The sequence below is a fragment of the Vigna unguiculata genome, chromosome 7 (genome assembly GCF_037176805.1).
Source record: "Vigna unguiculata cultivar grain cowpea cultivar isolate G323 ecotype 2 chromosome 7, ASM3717680v1, whole genome shotgun sequence".
NCBI classification, from domain to species: domain Eukaryota; kingdom Viridiplantae; phylum Streptophyta; class Magnoliopsida; order Fabales; family Fabaceae; genus Vigna; species Vigna unguiculata.
Window position 1 is genome coordinate 27,721,410 of NC_140798.1, and position 21,096 is coordinate 27,742,505.

At 39.8% G+C, this 21,096-nt stretch overlaps 2 pseudogenes; one reads left to right on the forward strand and one right to left on the reverse strand.

Moving 5' to 3' along the window:
• The first annotated feature begins 3,072 nt into the window (after positions 1 to 3,072).
• LOC146884735 (uncharacterized) lies at positions 3,073 to 20,988 on the forward strand (annotated as a pseudogene).
• On the reverse strand, positions 10,917 to 16,163 carry LOC114175482 (uncharacterized; annotated as a pseudogene).
• Positions 20,989 to 21,096: the final 108 nt, after the last annotated feature.

Consider the following 21,096-nt stretch of genomic DNA (forward strand, 5'->3'; position numbering starts at 1 on the left):
CCACCTGGTATATTTACTCATTACCTTTTTTAATTTTCGTCGCTTCAACTTTATCATTATTTCTTCGAGCAAAGGGAGATTCGGTGGCGTAAACGAACGGCGTCGTTTTACCCGACACAGACACAATGTTTTCCTTTTTGTTTTTTCCTCCTCTACGAATGGAAATGGTCGAATTCTTGAAATAACTTTTTTTTTTTACATCGCATTATTTATTATTTTTGTTCTTACTTGTCACGAGGTTTGGCTCTGAAAATATCTATTTTTTCCCCTAAGGGCAACTCAATTTTAATGCTTAAAAATACGCAAAACTGGAGTGTTTGTTGGGTCATGTGTTCCGGAGCCTTTTCTTCTTTTCCAGACTGAATATATGGTACACTCGGCATTTATACGACTCTTCCATGTAAAAATTTAGCAGAAGTGTGGACATCCTTGATCCATATTGTAAAAATGTATTGCTTGTGTTGTCGTTTTTTTCTCTTGAGCCGAGTGCCATCATTTTATGCCTGAGAGTTGTAGTGTGTGGACACAGTCCGGGACCATCAATACTCAATTCTCAGTAGTCAGTACTCACTTCGCATGGTGACGCACACCATAGTGTAGGGGAAGGCAAAACTACCAGCTGACGTTTCAGGTTTATGAACGCAAGGGTGTGCGTGTACAATTGTTCGCACAGGATGCTACGCATTTGTGATGTAACTAACAATATAATGTCATGTTGACGAGAAATTGAAAACGTTTTACTAGTTCAATGTTCAGAATCATAGAATTGTGGATAAATAATTCTCAGCGAAAAATAATTTGACAAGAACTGTTCCTTTTCAAACAACCGTCGTCATGATTTGTTTCAAGAAATTTAAAAAAGAAGTACCTTTTTTCTCTCTAAGCTTGGTATTGACGTTTTAACAGATGAAGGAAAACAGGACCGAGTTAGGTTTTTTCTTTTTAAAATTAGATTTTTTGTGGTCTGCATCCACAAAAATAGTCACAGCGTTGAATTATCTTGTGGGTGATCTGGTAGTTGAGTTTGGTGATCGCAGTGTAGTACTTCTCTCATCTCTCCCACTGTTTGCATCGCACAACCATCCTTTGGTCGCTTATGGCAGAGCATTAAACAGGCTGTAATATGTGTACCTTTTAAGTGACAGTCTTCGTTGGTTTTCCTTTTCTATATTTTCAAAAGTTTTGTTAATCGGCAGAACGTAGCATAATACATACTCCCTCCCATTGCACCTCGCTATCATTAAACTGAACCGATTACGACATTAAGGTAAGTTGGGACAATATTCACAGTTTGGCTCCTCAACCAATATGAATGAGTGTTCTGACATGGGTTTTCAGCCAACCTATGTGATGTAGACCGGCTCAAACTTCTCAGCACAATGTGGGATTCCACGACATTCACACTGTAATAAGTTCTAGTTTTCACCGGGGGGACCCTAACCTTTATCAGCTACTGTCCTTAGGCCTTAGTCCATGTGGAAGGGAATTTCACAAGGTTATTTTCACCTTTCATACCTATAAATTACTTCCCACCTCGACTACTTTTACACATTATGCTCTGGTTTCACTAGGATCTGCATTTCGTTTGAGATTCAGGCCACCATTTCCCATTCTTATGGTATGTCATGTGAGCATAGATGTTGGTCTGGTCACTGGACCATTAGGTAAGAAGTAGTATCGGTATAATTCAATGGCTTGGTATCGGCATAATGCCTGTTACATGAATCAGAAAATGTGACACATAAACCGATGTAGCTTACAGGAGGGGATTGGCTTACCTATCTATTTGCTCTCAAGGCTCTATATAAAGGCAACAAACATCCCATTACGGAGATTTGCAAAATGCTTTTGGAAGTTCAAAAGTTTATGAAGCACAAACTGAAATAAAAACCTACTAAAATCAAAATAGAACATGAAACTTCAACAAAACATAAGAGAAATTTAACTCTAGGACTTTGTCAATGGTCTAATAACAAATATGAACTCAAATATGTAAAGAAAAAACACTCAAAAGATGGTATATAGTGCAATTTTAAAAATCAAGTTGAACATAAATTTTTGTGATTTTTGTAAACTCAAAACTAGGAAAAAATGATATTAAAATGATTACACATGACTCTAAATAACATGGATGGATTTAAAACAAAAATGACCCAACATATCATGTTAACCCAAACACAAAATGAGTAGAGTCATAAAAAAGATAAAAGCACACAAACAATACAAGTATATGGAAAACTAATGGTGAAAGTCGAATGGTTCAAAGAAGAACAAAAAACAAAAAAAGATTGGTAGGATCAAGATACTTAGCTCTTGTAGAACCTAAGATCTTGATACCAAATGATAGCCTCTTCCTCAAGCTAGGTTGGATCAAAGCAAGAAGATGAGTTATAATGGTGGATTGAATGCGCGAAAGTTGGTGGAATGAGACATACAAGCTCTCGGTTTTGATGGTGGAAAGGTGATATGTAGATGTTTGATGTGTTCTTAGAGAGGTTGGACCAACTTAGAGAATGGTGGCTAGAGGGACCTCAAGGGATGTTGTAGCAATGACTAAGAGACAAGATACGACACAAATAAAATTTGGCAGCATAACATTAAGCATCTCAAAGTGAAAAATGTATGGGAGAGAAACCTCTATTTATGTGAAAAGGTGTCTCAAAAGTGGACCACAACCCTAGAATGCTAACATACACTAAAACCCTAAAAATGTTATCTTGGTGAATGAGAGCTTCACATGTGGCACTCTCACTCTCATGAAAACCGAACCAATTATATGGAGTGTCATGTGGAAAGCCACTTTAGTAAAAGTTCCTCCAATAGGACAATGACACATGACCACTACCTTTAAGAAAACTCTCCACTAAGGGCTTGAAATGTGGCATGTGTGGGATGTCCTCCACCCTTAAGCTAGGGTTTACATAATTAATCATCAAGAGTTACTTAAGTTAGGAACACATGATGCTCCACACTTAAGAGAAGATTGATTTAAAAGCTTACACTACTTGGCCCTTAATACAAGGTCTAAAAAGGAAATCGTACACTAAATGACCTTTAATACAAGGTTTAGAAATGCTTCATGATGACCCAGGTAAAGAGGAGTTTGGCTTACCATGTTGAGATGATGCTAACTCTTATTGAATTTGTTTGGCCATGGTCCTTGTGATTGGGCCCTTGGCTAGGGGGTTGCTATCAGATTGTGAGATTGAGTGTTTGTGACAAGGTATATAGCTATATCGGGAACATTTTTGTGGTGTTTAAAATTGCTCCCTCCTACTACCGTGAGTTCTTGTCAAGGAGTTACCATGAGCGGGTTGGAGTCTAATGCTTTAAAGCATATTCTAGCAGTTATCAAAGAGATGAATAAACAAGCAGCCAAAGCTCAACAACGAATGGAGGAATCACAACGAGCGTAGAAGAATTTCTGCATGCAGAATGAGGAATTCCAAGCATCATTGCTAAGGGTATTGCATTGGAAGGACCCTCCCCTAGGGTCCAAGCATAAATTTCAACCTTTATCGTTGGAGATTATGGTGGGGGCAATCCCATCTCACTACCTGGTTCCAAAGACTATCCTGTTTATTAGAGTTAAGGATTCGAGAGCCCATATAAAGACACGGTGAAGTGAAAAATGTTTGCAGGTACCCTTGCTGCAACAACACTAAATTGGTTTAGCAATCTGCTGGAGGGAGCCATCAGTTGTTTTGATGACTTTCTGAGTATTTTCTCCATCCACTTTGTGGCCAACCGATCAAAGCCTCTATAACTTAGTGATGTCTTTGACATCCGATAGAAGGTTAAAGAGTCATTATAGGATTATCTGAAGCGTTTTATTGAAGTAATGGTGAAGGTCCTTCAACCTAATGAGAACATGTTTGTTGGTGCCTTCGTAAAATGTCTAAGGTCGAAAATGCTAGTAGAATCCCTCATATAGTGCTTGACATCCAATATGAGTGAGGTGTGGGCAAGATTTGTATCATACATAGAAGTGTAATGAATCATTATTTCCCCTATTTTCTTACCTTTTTGTACCCATCTTGATTGATGTTTAGTGATTAATTTTATATCTTTAGTGCATTTTCATCTTTTGGGCTTCATTGAGTCAATAATTTGGATTTTTACTAATCTGGATTTACTTGGTCTAATTTTTTTTCTTAATTATTTTCAAGTTTTCTTGTGACATTTATTTTTGTGAAGAGAAGAGTGACACATCATTCGCGTCACATGGGCCCTTGTTTCCACATCAACATTAATGTTGGGCCAACTTTTATTTCAGCCAAGTGGCAATTTTGTAATTTCTTTGAACAATGGCAAACAATAGAAAGAGCCCCAATCATGAAGTAAACAACAAACAGCAAAACACAACTATATTTAATATAAAATAATTATTATCTTGCTTGAATATTGAAAATCTTACAAGTTATAACATCTAAGTAGTTGCTTTGAAATGTTTTCAATCTTATAAGAATATTTTTCAATTCTTTTCTTTTCTGCATGGCTTTGTCATTTTTCTAACTTTATCAATTTTTATCTGTTGTCAGGAGACTTGAAGATGAACTTTTCAAACTCAAGTAAGTCTAAGTCAAAAATTGAAGTGAGTACTCATTCTTCACTACGTAGTACTCAACCTCCAAGACTTGAAGTACAAATTCCAACCCAATTACACCTCAAGCAAATATTCAACAAGGTCCTTCATTTTCATTTTTCCATCCACTTCCATCTACATCTCAAGCAAGTATTCAACAAGGTCCTAAATATGCTTGCCCTCCACCTCCATCTACATCTCAACCAAGTAATTTATTGTCATATTTCATGAATAAGTATTCTGTATATAATCTGTTTTACATTAGGTTATGTATATATCAATTTGATTTTATATTCAGTTTTAGGAATATCTAACCAATTTACTTTCAGGAACCTTGAAAGTGAGGACATCTTCAACTAGCCAACCCCCAATTTCTCTTCAATCTAATTCTCAGCCACCACATCAATCTTTTCATGTATCTGAACCAACAATACCAACTACATCACATTCATATTCTGAAAACGACGAGGAAGAAAATGAGGAGACTAAGTTGCAAGTAGATGAACAAAGGCCTGCAACCCGAAAAAGAGCATGGTTTGTTAATGTCATTGGTAAGCAACTATATACAAAGTATTACATTATACATACATTTGTCTTTATAATAAATTAGTAACAATTATTTTCTCACATTCCATAGATGATCAAGGAAAGAGAATTACAAAACAACTACGAACCAATGATGTGTGGCATTTACCTCCTAATGAAAAGATTGTTGTGCAGTGGAATAATGAGGGTCAACCAATTGTAGATGGTGGAGCATTATTGAATAGGTTCTTAGGTAGCATTGCAAGAAACTCAAATTCTCTTCTTATTAGGTATTCTAGTTAGAAGAAGATTCCTAAAGATTATAAAGAAGACATACTTAAGAACATTATTTAGGTCAGCATTGTAAAAGCTTAATGTATAATTTAATTATATTATAACTCTTGTTAATTTTAACTATTTTATGTTTTGAAGACTAAGTTTGATGTCCATTTCAATGTTCATACAAGCCACAAACTCAAATCATTTAACATAAAGTGGAGAGACCACCGACAAGAATTGTGGTAACTTAGAAATGATGGAACATGTACTAGAGATGAATTGATTGCAATGGCTCTAGTAGGAATAGATAGAGATCATTGGGCTTCTTTTGTGGATTATCGACTAAATTCAAAAACAAAGGTATATTGAAACTATTTTTCATCAACATCGTTCAAGTTAATGATTATTAATTTTTATACGTTGATGATTAGAAGCATGCTCTGAAAAATAAAGATAATAGGGCAAAGCAAACCATTGCTCACACATGTGGATCTAAGAGCATTGCAAGGAAAAGAGATGAAATGGTAACAATTCTACATATCTTGATGTGAACCTTTTGTTTCAATATTCGGGTTTTTGTGCTATTTATTTTTTCTTCAATTTTATAGGAAAAAGAGTGTGGCCACATGGTTAGTAGAGGAGAGGTATGGATAGCAACTGTAACATCCCGTTAGGATATTACGGGTTTAAATAATAAAATAAAATAAGAAAAAATAAAACTCATTAATTATTGTTCTGGTTCAGAAAAATACGAGATAATTCTTCACCAAAACAAAAAGGAAGTTTTTGTGACTTGCTTAGGCCAAAAAAAACTCTGTCCCTTGACCATGGGAGTAATTCTCTTATTTATATCATAATTAGTTACAAAATATTGATCCCCAAGATTCACCAAATAATAACTAAAAGAAAACCCCTTATCTAATCCTAAAATATCTCTTAAAAATAATAACATCTCTCAGAAACAAAATTATCTTCTACTCCTAAAATATTTAAGGATATAGCAACCACCCTCCTAACCCCCCAGAAATATCGACAAATAAATAAAAAATATAAAAACTGATCAATATATTCTCCCTCGTCATCACACCGAGACAGCATACCAAAACGTCACCCCTCCTTCCCTCGGTTTGACTCCAACTCCCCCTAATACGGTATCCCAACTCGGCACCCTACCGAGACAACACCTACTCATTCTCTCAACCTTAAACCGACTTCCTCTGATCTAGTACATACATCCTCTCAACCTTAAACCGACTTCCTCTGGTCCAGCACATAGCTCTCCAAATTATGCACGATCTCGACCTCAAGACGAAGAGAGCAGAATTTGTCTTGTCACCCTTGTCTTTCTCTACTTCCCGTAAAATCATCATTACTCCCTACAGTTACGCATCCATATGTAACTTATCTGCCGTTACTTCCTGCATTTACGCCTCCACGTGTAATCCATCCAACGGTCATTCTTTCACCTTCCCCTTTTTGAATATCAAACGACGCTCATTTCCCCCTTTTCAACTCCCTCCATTAACCATTTTCTCACCCCCCTCGCATTCGTCTCACTCAAGCTTTTCACCTCCCAACATCTTGCGCAACCGCCATTCCCTTTCTCCAGGTACTTCATCTTTTCTCATTTCAAATTCTACACTTGCATTTTGTGGCTCCCTGTACTGGCTTCTTATACATTGTTTCTGTCTTTGCGCTGTGTTTTAGCTTGCACCTACTTTTTTCGATCACCCTAACTTATTTTGTGAATACCCCCCCTTCGACATAGTTTAATCGCCCTTCATGAACGATCATTATAACGCCCTCTATTCTTGGGCCCCTCTGGCCTTACGACGAGAAACTTCCACCATGACTACCCTTACTAGGGTTAGGGCTTTTAGGCGCTACCAAACACTGTGTAAAAGTAATGAGTCTGACGTAACCGTAATCGCCTGTGAAAACGATGAACCCATCTATAGGGACGGCAACTTGTTCCCTATTTCCCCTCGCAAATTTACCTTTATGTATGTTACCTTATTCGAGAAATTAGGTTTACGCCTTCCCTTTAACACCTTTGAAAAGGAACTCCTCACTGTCTTGAACGTCTCCCCTTGTCAACTTCACCCCAACAGCTGGGCCTTCATTCGTGCATTTCAAATTTTATGCACCCACTTTGGCATTACCCCCTCAAGCAACATGTTTCTCTACTTTTTCGAATTGCGATCCCCCCATAAGCAACTACTAGCCTCTCTTAGTGGAGTTAGCGGCCGAGCCCTTCTAACCTTATATAACTCTTCTTACAAAGGTTTTAAAGGTATCTTCATAAAAATAGTCGCCCCCGACCAGAGCCCTTCCCTTTTAAAAGGCTTCCCCTTGTATTGGTGTCAATCCCCTAATCTTCAATCCCCTCGGCAATTAGACGACCTGGACCCCTCCGAGAAAAAAGACTGCTTGATGCTGGAACAACTGGATGTTGTTTTTGATACTCGAAAACTTTTAGAGCTGGAATTCCGAGTAGTAGATCTAAAATTCCACATCGGTACTTACTTTACAACCGTTCCTTCATTATAACTGATTTGCTATTGACCCTCTCCTTCTAACCGATTTTAATTATTTTTACAGAGAACCTGATGGCGATGTCCCACGAAGATATGTTGAAACGAGCCCGTCAACTTAAAAGACAAAAGACCTCCACCCCTGGTGCAAGTCCTTCAGCTCCTCCCCCTCCCCGAATTGAGCTCCATGAAGAAACCTCGGAACCCGACCTCGAAGCTTTAACCCGAAGATCTAGAGCCCGAGGCAAGAGAGTTGTTGAAAGCACCTCCCAACACTCGACCTCCCAAACTCCAATTGCCCCGCTTCACACCGTAGAGGATACTGAATTAAGCTTCTGGCACCCTTAATTCCTTCATTCCCAACATAGCCGGAAGCACAATTACCTTCGCCACGACGTCAATTTGCTAAGATCCCAAGACCTCTAAACTCTCCATGAAAATCTCCTGGCTGATCTCCACAGGGCAGAGGCATCCAACATCATGCTAATGGACCAGTTCAGTCTTCAATCCACCCAGAAGTCCCTTGACCTAGAGCAGAAAGACCGAGCCTTGGCTCTTTCCAAAACTGAAACCTCCCGCCTGACCAATGAAGTTGCTGAACTGACCACCCAAGTCAAAAAATCAGATGAGTTACTTGCCGATCTGCAGGATCAACTGAAAACCCTCGAAGCCGAGAAAGAAAGCTGGGTTCTCAAAGAGAAAGACTTTCTCCACAATTCAGAACTCCTCAAAGATCAGATCGGTTCCTCGCTAAACATGGGATTCCAACTAGCCCTGGAACAAGTCCGAGTTCTTTACCCCGATGCAGATTTATCACCAGCGGACATCTCCAAGACGGTGGTTGATGGACAACTTGTAGACATTGACGACTAGACATTTCTTTTTCTTGCCCTCCTTTTGCTCTTTCGAACTTATGGCTTGTTAGTTTTACGTCCTGACTTTTGTTTGAAAAATTATGCTTTAAATTTCAATCTTAATTTTCCCTATTCTCTTTTCTCGCAACTTGTATCAATTTAATCGACTAGATAATCCTTTTAGCCCCTTTCATCGATGATTTTCCCCATTGCAAACAAGCGCTCCATTAAGGCCAAACAATACTCGCTCTAAGAAATCGAACTCTTAATAAACAAAACCAACAATGACCCCTGCAAAAACCTAACTAAAACAAACAATAACTCGTTCATTAACCGAGCTCTCAATCTTTCAAACACAAAATAATAACTCGTTTATAAACCGAGTTTCCCAATCACCAAACTAAAGTAAATAATAACTCGTTTATAAACCGAGCTCTCATTCCTGCAAACACCAAACTAGTGAATAATAACTCGTTTATAAACCGAGCTCTCATTCCTGCAAACACCAAACTAATGAATAATAACTCGTTTATAAACCGAGCTCTCAATACTTCAATCATCAAACTAAAACAAATACCCACTCGTTTATAAACCGAGTTTCTTAAACACCAAACTAAAATAAATAATAACCTGTTTATAACCCAAGCTCTCAATACTTCAATCATCAAACTAAAACAAATACCAACTCGTTTATAAACCGAGTTTCTTAAACACCAAACTAAAATAAATAATAACCTGTTTATAACCCAAGCTCTCAATACTTCAATCATCAAACTAAAACAAATACCAACTCGTTTATAAACCGAGTTTCTTAAACACCAAACTAAAATAAATAATAACATGTTTATAACCCAAGCTCTCAATCCTGCAAACACCAAACTAAAGCAAATAATAACTCGTTTATAAACCGAGCTCTCAATCCTGCAAACACCAAACTAAAGCAAATAATAACTCGTTTATAAACCGAGCTCTCAATCCTGCAATCAAACAAACACTAACTCGTTTATAAACCACGTTCCTCAAACATCAAACCAAATAATAACTCGTCTATAAACCGAGCTCTCAGTCCTACAAACACCAAACTAAAGTAAATAATAACTCGTTTATAAACCGAGCTCTCATTCCTGCAAACACCAAACTAAAACAAATAATAACTCGTTTATAAACCGAGCTCTCAGTCCTGCAATCAAACAAACACTAACTCGTTTATAAACCACGTTCTTCAAACATCAAACCAAATAATAACTCGTCTATAAACCGAGTTCTCAATCCTGCAAACACCAAACTAAAGTAAATAATAACTTGTTTATAAACCGAGCTCTCATTCCTGCAAACACCAAACTAAAGCAAATAATAACTCGTTTATAAACCAAGCTCTCAGTCCTGCAATCAAACAAACACTAACTCGTTTATAAACCACGTTCTTCAAACATCAAACCAAATAATAACTCGTCTATAAACCGAGTTCTCAATCCTGCAAACACCAAAATAATAAAAATGGAACTTCTTTTAACCTCTCGGAATTTTAACCTCGAGTGTACAAACTCGTAATTTTAACCTCGAGTGTACAAACTCGGAATTTTCACCTCGAGTGTACAAACTCGGAATTTTAACCTCGAGTGTACAAACTCGGAATTTTAACCTCGAGTGTACAAACTCGGAATTTTAACCTCGAGTGTACAAACTCGGAATTTTAACCTCGAGTGTACAAACTCGGAATTTTAGCCTCGAGTGTACAAACTCGGAATTTTAACCTCGAGTGTACAAACTCGGAATTTTAGCCTCGAGTGTACAAACTCGGAATTTTAACCTCGAGTGTACAAACTCGGCATTTTAACCTCGAGTGTACAAACTCGGAATTTTAGCCTCGAGTGTACAAACTCGGAATTTTAGCCTCGAGTGTACAAACTCGGAATTTTAACCTCGAGTGTACAAACTCGACATTTTAGCCTCGAGTGTACAAACTCGGAATTTTAGCCTCGAGTGTACAAACTCGGAATTTTAGCCTCGAGTGTACAAACTCGGAATTTTAACCTCGAGTGTACAAACTCGGCATAGAACATGCGAAACGAAAATATTGTAGTATTAGAAATCAAAGCATAAATGTTTTTACAAAAAGCAAAACAACTTAACCAAACTTTAACTAAAATAAAAACGTAAATTAGCTGCATTCCATGTTCGCGGGATTTCCTTCCCTTCTAACGTTTCCAATTTATAAGCTCCTTCTCCCAACACTTGCTTAACACGATAGGGTCCAGTCCACTTCGGCGCCAATTTGCTATCCATCTGAATTAATTGTGCTTTCCTTAATACCAGATCTTGTTCTTGGAACTTCCGAGGTACTACCTTAGTCTTGTAACTTCTCTCTAACCTTCTCTTCATTGCCTCATTAGAAATCTGAGCCAAATCCCGAACCTCATCTATAACGTCAAGATTTGCCCTCAAACCAACCTCAGAAATCTCCTCGTCAAACAACCTTACTCTCTCAGTGTTTTCCATGACCTCAATAGGGATCATTGCATCAGTACCATACACCAAAGAAAAAGGAGTCTCTCGGGTAGTCGTCTGAGGAGTGGTATGATAAGCCCACAGCACTCGAGGTATCTCATTTGGCCATTCTCCCTTTGCCGCCGCCAATCTTCGCTTCAATCCCCTCAATATCACCCTATTAGCTGCTTCCGCCTGCCCATTTGTCTGGGGATGCTCCACCGACGAGAAGACCTGTTTAATCCCGACTTCAGTGCACAACTGCTTCACCTGTGAGCATGCAAAGTGAGTTCCATTGTCTGAAATAATTCGACGTGGCACACCAAATCGGCATATTATATTCTTCCAAATAAACTCTCGGACTCGCCCACCCGAGATGACAGCAACCGACTCGGCTTCAATCCACTTTGTAAAATATTCTACAGCCACGATCAAAAACTTGAATTGCCTCACCGCCTTGGGAAACGGACCTAAAATATCTATTCCCCAAGTGTGAAAAGGCCAAGGTGCATTAATAGAGTGCAGTACCTCTGGCGGAGCATGACTCCAATCGGCATGTTTCTGACATGATTCACACTTCCTGACGTACTCTATACAGTCACTTTTCATAGTGAGCCAAAAGAACCCTCCTCGGATTATTCGCAGCACCAATGCTCTTCCCCCTACATGGCTCCCACAGATTCCCTCATGAAGCTCGGCCATAAGCCGATCTGCCTCCCTCCTTCCTACACAAATCATCAAAGGTCTGGAATATCCATACCTAAATAAGTGACCATCTATCAGCGTATACCTGCTTGAGTTTTTCTTTACTTTCTGTGATTCGTTGGAATCCTCAGGTAACTTACCATCCGCAAGATAACTCTTTAAAGGTGCCATCCAAGATTCTTCGGTTGCCAAAATCTCCAGTACTTGATGCTTTTCCTGCGTGTCGACCCGAGGAGCTATTAATGTTTCCCTTATCACCGACTTATGCTGCCCCGGTTTCGAACAACTAGCCAACTTGGATAACAAATCAGCTCGGGAATTCTGCTCCCTCGGAACATGCACGAACTCAAGAAGAACAAAGTTCTTCGCAATAGTTTGAACAACCTCCAAATACTTGGCCAATTGTGGGTCGCGGGCTTGAAATTCCCCATTCACCTGACCTGCCACCAGTGCGGAATCACTTTTAACCAACAATCTAGTAATCCCCATCTCTTTAGCCAAAAGCATACCAGCTACCAAAGCCTCATATTCTGCTTGATTATTACTGGCTTTGAAAGCAAACCTCAACGATTGTTCGATCAATACCCCTTCCGGGCCTTCTAAAACTATACCAGCACCGCTACCCCTTAAATTAGAAGCCCCGTCCACCGATAGTATCCACGTTATCTCCCCTACGCCCTGATTCTCAACGGGTGGCTCAGATAATTCCACCACAAAATCAGCTAAAAACTGGGCCTTGATCGGTCCTCGCGACTCATACTGTATCCCATACTCCGACAGCTCTATTGCCCATTTAACCAACCTGCTCGATATATCAGGTTTTTGTAATATGTATTTAATGGGAAGATCCGTCATCACTTTGATACTATGATTCTGAAAATAATGTCTCAGACGCCGAGCAGACACAACCACAGCCAATGCGGCTTTCTCTATAGTGGGATACCTCACCTCGGCACCATGGAGCACTTTGCTTACGAAATATACCGGTTTCTGCTCCCCACCACTTTCTCTGACTAAGACCAAACTAACAGCGTGTTCGGTCACCGATATGTACAATGACAACTCAGCCCCTTTTTCCGGCTTACATAACACCGGCGGCTTGCTCAAATACTCCTTCAATTTTTGGAATGCTTCCTCACACCGATCAGTCCATTGGAACCGTTCATTCTTCTTCAAACATTGAAAGTAAGGAAAACCCCGATCCCCACTTTTGGCAAGAAAACGGGACAAGGCCGCCATCCTTCCCGTCAGTCTTTGCACTTCTTTTACGTTACTAGGACTCCTCATATTTATAATGGCTGCACATTTATCAGGATTAGCTTCTATCCCCCTCTCGGTGAGTAGAAAACCCAGAAACTTCCCAGCTTTAACCCCGAAAACACACTTCTCGGGATTAAGCTTAAGTCTGTATTTGCTGATTGTAACAAATAATTCCTCCAGATCTTCCTTATGCTCCTCCTCTTCCACCGAAGTGACCACCATGTCGTCCACATACGCATGAACATTTCTTCCCAACATGGGTGCTAAGATTCGATCCATCAACCTTTGATAAGTAGCTCCCGCATTTTTTAACCCAAACGGCATTACTCGATAACAATAATTTGATGTGCCTCCCATAAACGCCGTCTTATCTTCATCTGACGAATGCATCTTGATTTGATTATAGCCCGAATAAGCATCTAAGAAACTTAACAAAGCACAGCCCGATGCACTATCAACTAGGGCATCTATATTAGGCAAAGGATACGAATCCTTTGGGCAGGCATTATTCAAATCCGTGAAATCTACACACATCCTCCACTTTCCATTAGACTTCTTCCCCATCACCACATTTGCTAACCAAGTTGGATACTGTATCTCTCGGATATGGGCCGCCTCTAACAATTTATGTATCTCCTCGGTTGCTGCCTGAGCACGATCTCCACTCAACCGCCTACGCTTCTAAACTTTAGGTTTAGCCAACGGGTTAATATTAAGCTTGTGGCATAGAAAATCGGGATCAATCCCCGACATATCAGTCACACTCCAAGCGAATGAAGAAATATTTTTCCTCAACACTTGGATAAGCTGTTGTTCTTGCTCCAAACTCAGATCGCCCCCAATTCTCAACTTCTTCCCGTCTATAAGCACCTCCTTCACCTCTCCCACAGGCTGAGGCCTTCTTTCAGGATGTACCAACCTTGGATCTAACTCGGGATCCGGTACTACTTCAGTTGCGCTTACTGAATATGCTACCTTCCTCCTTAACCTCAGACTGTCTTCATAACATTTACGAGCGGTCTCCTGATTTACAGCTAAAGTGAGTACTTTCCCCTCTTCAGAAGGAAACTTCATCTTCAAATGTATTGTCGATACTACAGCCTTTAACTTATTGAGAGAAGGCCTTCCCAACAACAAATTGTATGATGAAGGAGCATTGACTACTATGTAACGTATAAATATGGTTTTCGCATCTTCTTTGTCTCTAAAGGTTGTTCTAAGATCAACATACCCTTTAACCTCCACTTGATCTCCAGAGAAACCGACAAGCACTCCGTCAAATGGCTTTAATTGATCTATCGGTATTTGTAACCCCATGAAAGTACTCCAGAACATCACGTCGGCAGAACTTCCCTGATCAATTAGTACCCTGTGGACATTCCTTCCCATCATAATCACCGACACGACTATGGGGTCATCTTCATGAGGGATTACCCCTTTTAAATCATCATTTGAAAATGTTATGTCCGGAGCTTGCCTCGGCTTGTCCACCATGGCCGCAGTCATGACACTCCTTACATATCGTTTCCTAGCCGAGCTGGTCTGGCCTCCTCCCGCAAAACCTCCTGCTATCGTATTAAAATCCCCCAAAATGGGTGTTTCATGCACATCGGGAACCGTGCGAATCTCAGATGATTTCTCATCGACACCCGACTTCATGAATTTTTCCAGAAGTCCCGTGTTTGCTAAAACGGAAAGTTGATAATGCAAACCATAACACGAGTTGGTGTCATGGCCCCTGGTTTGATGAAACTCACACCAAGCATCCAGTCTACTGCCGAGTGCTCTCCCCGCAATGTCGGGATAGCGCAAATGTTTTGCTATCTCTACATCCTCCAAGATTTGGGCCAATGGCACCTTGAGATTCGGTATTTTTCGCACTTGCGGATATTCGGTCCTTCGCTGTGCCACGTAAGGGACGAAACGTCGATCTGACTTCATTTTAGGAGGAGTTCTTTCTCTCCGATAAGTTCTCATATCTCTCTCACTCCTAGACTGAGCCACTGGTCTTTTGTCTCCTGCCTTTTTGTGGCGCATGGCCTCCTCAGTCTCTATTTCCACAGCTGCCCTTTGTCTGATCTCCGTAAGGCTCTTCGGTGGATATCGGTACAAGGACTCACCGAACGAGTTGGCTCGAAGTCCTTTCACAAAGGCTTTTACGAGCAAACCCTCGTTAGGATCTATCAGCCTCATACTGATATTGGTGAATCGATTAAGGAATTGCTTTAACGTCTCTTCAGCAGTTTGCCTTATATCAAACATGTCTGCCATCTCCACTGGTTTGGCTCTATTTGCTAAGAATCTCTCCAGGAAAAGACGTTTGAAGTCATTGAATGAGCTGATAGACGAATTGGGTATAGTGTTAAACCATTCTAGGGCAATTTCGGTCAGCGTACCCACAAACATTTTGCAACGTATAGCATCATTACCACTTGATATCATCATCCGAGCCTGGAACGCTTTTAAATGTAATTCAGGATCAGAATTCCCTGTGAAAGGTGTGATTTCGGGAATCACGAAATTCTGTGGGATCGGCTCGTCCATGATCGCATCTACCAGAGGACTGGCATCACTCACATCGGGATTCAACCGAGATGAATAGCGGAAACCAGCCCTAGTAGTCTCCAATCGGCTTTGCATATCTTCGTTCGCTTTCCGTAACTGTTCTTGCTGTCGAAGTGCCTCCTCCAATCGTTGATGCGTTTCTTCTGCATTTTTTCGTAACCTCTCTCTTTCTCCCAAAGCTTCTTCCCTTAACGCCTGTAAGTCTTCTTCTGCCTTTTTGCGAGTTTCTTCTCTCTCCTTTTCAAGCTGAGCCTGATCAGCCTCCCCCTTCATTCTGATCTCCTCATTCTGCCGTTGTAGCTCCAGTATGCTCTGCATTATCTGTTGCCTAGAAGGCCCTTCACGCGTCGCTCCTCTGCCTCGATTCATCCTCCAATTCCTCTCTTCCTCTTCTTTTTCTTTCACTGTTTATTATCTTGATGGGGTAAGGATCGAGTTTTACCGAACCCCACGGTGGGCGCCAATGTTCTGGTTCAGAAAAATACGAGATAATTCTTCACCAAAACAAAAAGGAAGTTTTTGTGACTTGCTTAGGCCAAAAAAAACTCTGTCCCTTGACCATGGGAGTAATTCTCTTATTTATATCATAATTAGTTACAAAATATTGATCCCCAAGATTCACCAAATAATAACTAAAAGAAAACCCCTTATCTAATCCTAAAATATCTCTTAAAAATAATAACATCTCTCAGAAACAAAATTATCTTCTACTCCTAAAATATTTAAGGATATAGCAACCACCCTCCTAACCCCCCAGAAATATCGGCAAATAAATAAAAAATATAAAAACTGATCAATATATTCTCCCTCGTCATCACACCGAGACAGCATACCAAAACGTCACCCCTCCTTCCCTCGGTTTGACTCCAACTCCCCCTAATACGGTATCCCAACTCGGCACCCTACCGAGACAACACCTACTCATTCTCTCAACCTTAAACCGACTTCCTCTGATCTAGTACATACATCCTCTCAACCTTAAACCGACTTCCTCTGGTCCAGCACAATTATAAATTCATTTCTCAAAAACACGGGAAATTTCAACTTTATTAAATAAATAAAGATGCCAAAATCCTTGAATATAATTACTATTACCATAAAAAATTGTCCAGTAATATTAATAATTACAACTGATTTGAAATCATAAAGACAATGTAAAAACTCTGAGAAAATTGTCCCAAAACTAGCCCTGCTCCAGCTCTATGCCTCACCAGATCTACCTGCAACACCATCTGCTCACGTATACCACGTATACGATCATCGCCAAACACAAGCAGATAGGGTGAGCTTAACAGATAAAACATATACAATTCTATATACCCATATACAACATATCAATATAAACAACACAATCATTCCAAAGGATTTCCCTTCCTTTGATTCATACCACTTGGCCACAACCAGGTTATTCGTGTTCTACATCTTCTAGTGATTACTTCTAGGTGACTTGCTGCCATACCTATCGGCCACAACCGATAGAGCACGTGCGGGAAACCATGTTGCGGATCATACACCATAATGCCAGGTGGAGTTCCCAAATACGAACATAGTTCGCAACATCCCAAGACTACCAAACTCGTCAGTCAACTACTAAGGAGAGCAATCTATCTGGACTCGTTCGTACTGGCCACAACTAGCACACTCACACCGACAACACTCGCCAACCCGAGCCACAACTCAAGAGTTCCTCGTGTTCATCCGCCATCCCGAGCCACAACTCAAGAGATGTTATTCCGAGCCGCAACTCAAGGAATACCACGTGCTTTAACCCCTATCCCGAGCCACAACTCAAGGGATACGTTCCGAGCCACAACTCAAGGAACACCAGTAATCCCACCTTTGAAGCATCACCATAAGCCTTGTAGATCACGCCCACAAAATCAAGAACACCAATATTGCTGTAGTAAAATCGCCTGGCGGGGGACACGTACCGCCAGGCGCTGTCGCTTTCAGATCGCTTGGCGGGGGACACATACCGCCGAGCGCTAAGCGCCTTAGTCTTCACTACCGCTGCAACTATCACCTGGCGGAACTTCCTGTGCCGCCAGGCGCTACGTGCCTTAGTATTTGCTAAACTGCAGACTCCACCTAGCGCACCCCTCCTTACCGCCAGGCGCCACCGAGATCCAGAACCCCCTGTTTCTACGTTGTCGCTTGGCGAGTCGATCACCACCGCCAGGCGCTATACTAGTACTTGCACAGAACTTATTTTAGTTCAGGTTCAAGCACACTTCACACAGGTTGCTCTCATTTGCTCTCATTCTAGAGTACCCCTAATGAAAGGCATTGCCATCTATAATGTTCCAAGCCTTATAGCACCTCACATGTGCATTCATCCCCTAGTCATATAGACCATCCCAAGCATGCTCAAACATAATATAAATAGCAACACTCTAACAATTTTAAGCATATGATTTATGCACCAATGCAATTTAATATTGACACACATGCCTTCATCAAGCCAATTCTCCATATGTGACTAACCCAAAGGAACATTCAAAATAATAGAGACTTACCACATAACCCAATCATGCGTCATTAGAAGTTACTTGAACTCATCAAGAGCTTATTCATGTATTTTACAGACTCCAAAATTAGCAATATTAAGTAATGTATATCTCTAGCTACTGATCTCCGAATCCAATCTTCACCGTTCAAAGGGAAGAACCACATGTTATGTACCACCTGTCAAAATTTCATCTAAATCGAACGGTTAACGAACCAGAAAATGCAGTTTTACGAAAACTGCGCAAACCAGAAAAATGGTGGCGCCTAGCGCCCAGAAGTGTGGATGTGGCGCCTGGCGGGACTAAACTACCGCCCGACAGTTCCTATTGCACAAAAAGTATGAAAAACAACGTTTTTCGTGAATAGAACACCAGGCACCTCTCTGGTACGGCACCTGGCGGCCAAATGGGTGCCGCCAGGCGGTTCCTGCACCTGCGAAACTTACCCCCTTCACAACAACTCTGATTTCCATCAATTTCTGACTCCATAGGATACGAACCCAGTTATTGGGATTACGGTTCATCCCTAACACTTCCCATTCACGAATTCATTCACATTTCCCCTTAGATTGCTGTCACTGTAGAAATTCCCAATTCATCAACCCTAAGATAATATTCCTACTTTTTCATCCAATTTAGCCATCAATTAAATGAATTTCAATGATGTTTGACATCCAATCACCCCTTAACCATTAAAATTTGCCTTCCCTCCGATTATAGTCATCTCAAAACATCTAGAACATCAAAATCGAACCAAAATTGGTTCGCGTCGCCTGGCGGGTCTTCATCACCGCCAGGCAGTTCAAGCAAAATCCAGAAACTGGGTTAATCTGTCACGCGTCGCCTGGCAACACAAAGCTCACCGCCAGGCGGTTTCTCTCGGGAACCCAGAAAACAAGCAAAATAGGATGAGTCGCCTGGCGGCAGTTCATCGTCCGTCAGGCGATTTCTGGAAATTTTCCAGAAACCCAGAATTTGCGAATTAATTCAACAGGAAGCATGTAATTGCACATCATACATCATACCATTAACAACACAACATAAATTATGAGTTCAACTCCCCTAACTTAGTTTCCTTTGCTTAAAACTTGAGTATCCCTTGGTTCTCCCTTACTTCCAATAGCCTTCATTAGTTCTCCTCAATTTAGCTTCAATGTCTCACTCAATACACTCACCTTATTCTGATTTTCGTATTCCTCTACCCATCTAACAAAACCAGCCACAAAACCTCTCTCTTTTTCCCTTAATTGACCAATAATTGGTGTCTTAATGTGAGATTAATGATGCAAAATGAAATTACAATTAAACTAAGGTTGATGCCATTCAATTTGTTGTCTTATGATGGTTTTCCAGCCCTCCCTTGGCTGCTTGGGTTTCCTTGCCCTTTCACCTTCATGCCAAAGAACATTTTGGCAAAAAAATAAAGTTTAATTTGGGTTCACCAAGGTTTGAACCCTTCACCGTGACAAAGCCAAATCAATGTTCCACCATTTAACCAAGGGTTTCCTTGCCCTTTCACCTTCATGCCAAAGAACATTTTGGCAAAAAAATAAAGTTTAATTTGGGTTCACCAAGGTTTGAACCCTTCACCAAGCCAAAGCCAAATTAATGTTCCACCATTTAACCAATTCATGTTTCATGATGATTAATATAATTTGATGATTATATTATCACTCAACATGCTCTAACATATTATTAAAACAATAATAATTAAATAACACACAAACAACATACATAGGACTTGAACTCAAGTCCTTTCACACATTTAAGTACTTACAACCATTTGAGCTAGTATTTTTCCACATCATAGTTATCCGCATTAAATTCCTTAAAGGCTCCTACTACCCGGATTTATTAAATAATTAATTAATTAATTATTTAAATTCCTCGGGTCTTACATACACATAAACATGCTAATAGAGCCTTTATGAGTGATGAAGCGAGGGAAATCAATGTAAATTTAATTCTAATAAAGTTTATAATTGTCAATAATACTTTGTGTTATTTTAATTAGTTTCTTCTTATGTTCTTTGTAGGAAAAAAATTCAAGTATATGAATCAACATCATCATTTGTATCAAAAGAAATATCAAGTACTAATTCCTTAGCTTTTGCTTTCGAAAGCCAAGAACATTGTGGACGTGTTAAGGGTTTGGGTTTGGGTCCTTGCCCATCTAAAGTGTTTGGCTCCAAGGGTCATTCATATAGTAGAACATCTTCAAGTTATCCTTTTAATGCTTAGTTACAAAATTAGGTTATTTTTTTAGTTTTGATCATGATGCATTACTTTTATCAAATTTGACGTTTGAATATGTTTGAAGTAATATGTTATGTAAATCAAGATTGTCAAAACAACTCCATTTTTTTCTTCAAAAGTAGAAAATAAGAGTTATTTTCTCTATTTTGATTAATTTTGTGTTTTAAAATAGGTTTTTAAGTGACATCCCAACTCAATGAAATGAAGGCAACAATTAATTTTTTGGTAAAAAATTATCAAGGAGAGTTGCCTCGTGATTTTACTATGCATCATGCACCAACAATAATATTTAAATCTTGATTAAATTATTATATGTTTGATATTATTATTTAGAAAGTTATTAATTATCATTGTTTTTTATATGTAAGGTATCTAATCAAGGAGGTGTTCCTAACGAAGAAACAAATGATCAACATCCAACACCACATTAGACGATATTATTCGTTTACTTTTAGAATTTGTCAACAAATATGCTTCTAGGAAACTTTTGGTTAATTATGCTAATGGGGACAACTGTAATTTGCTTTTACATTTTGGTT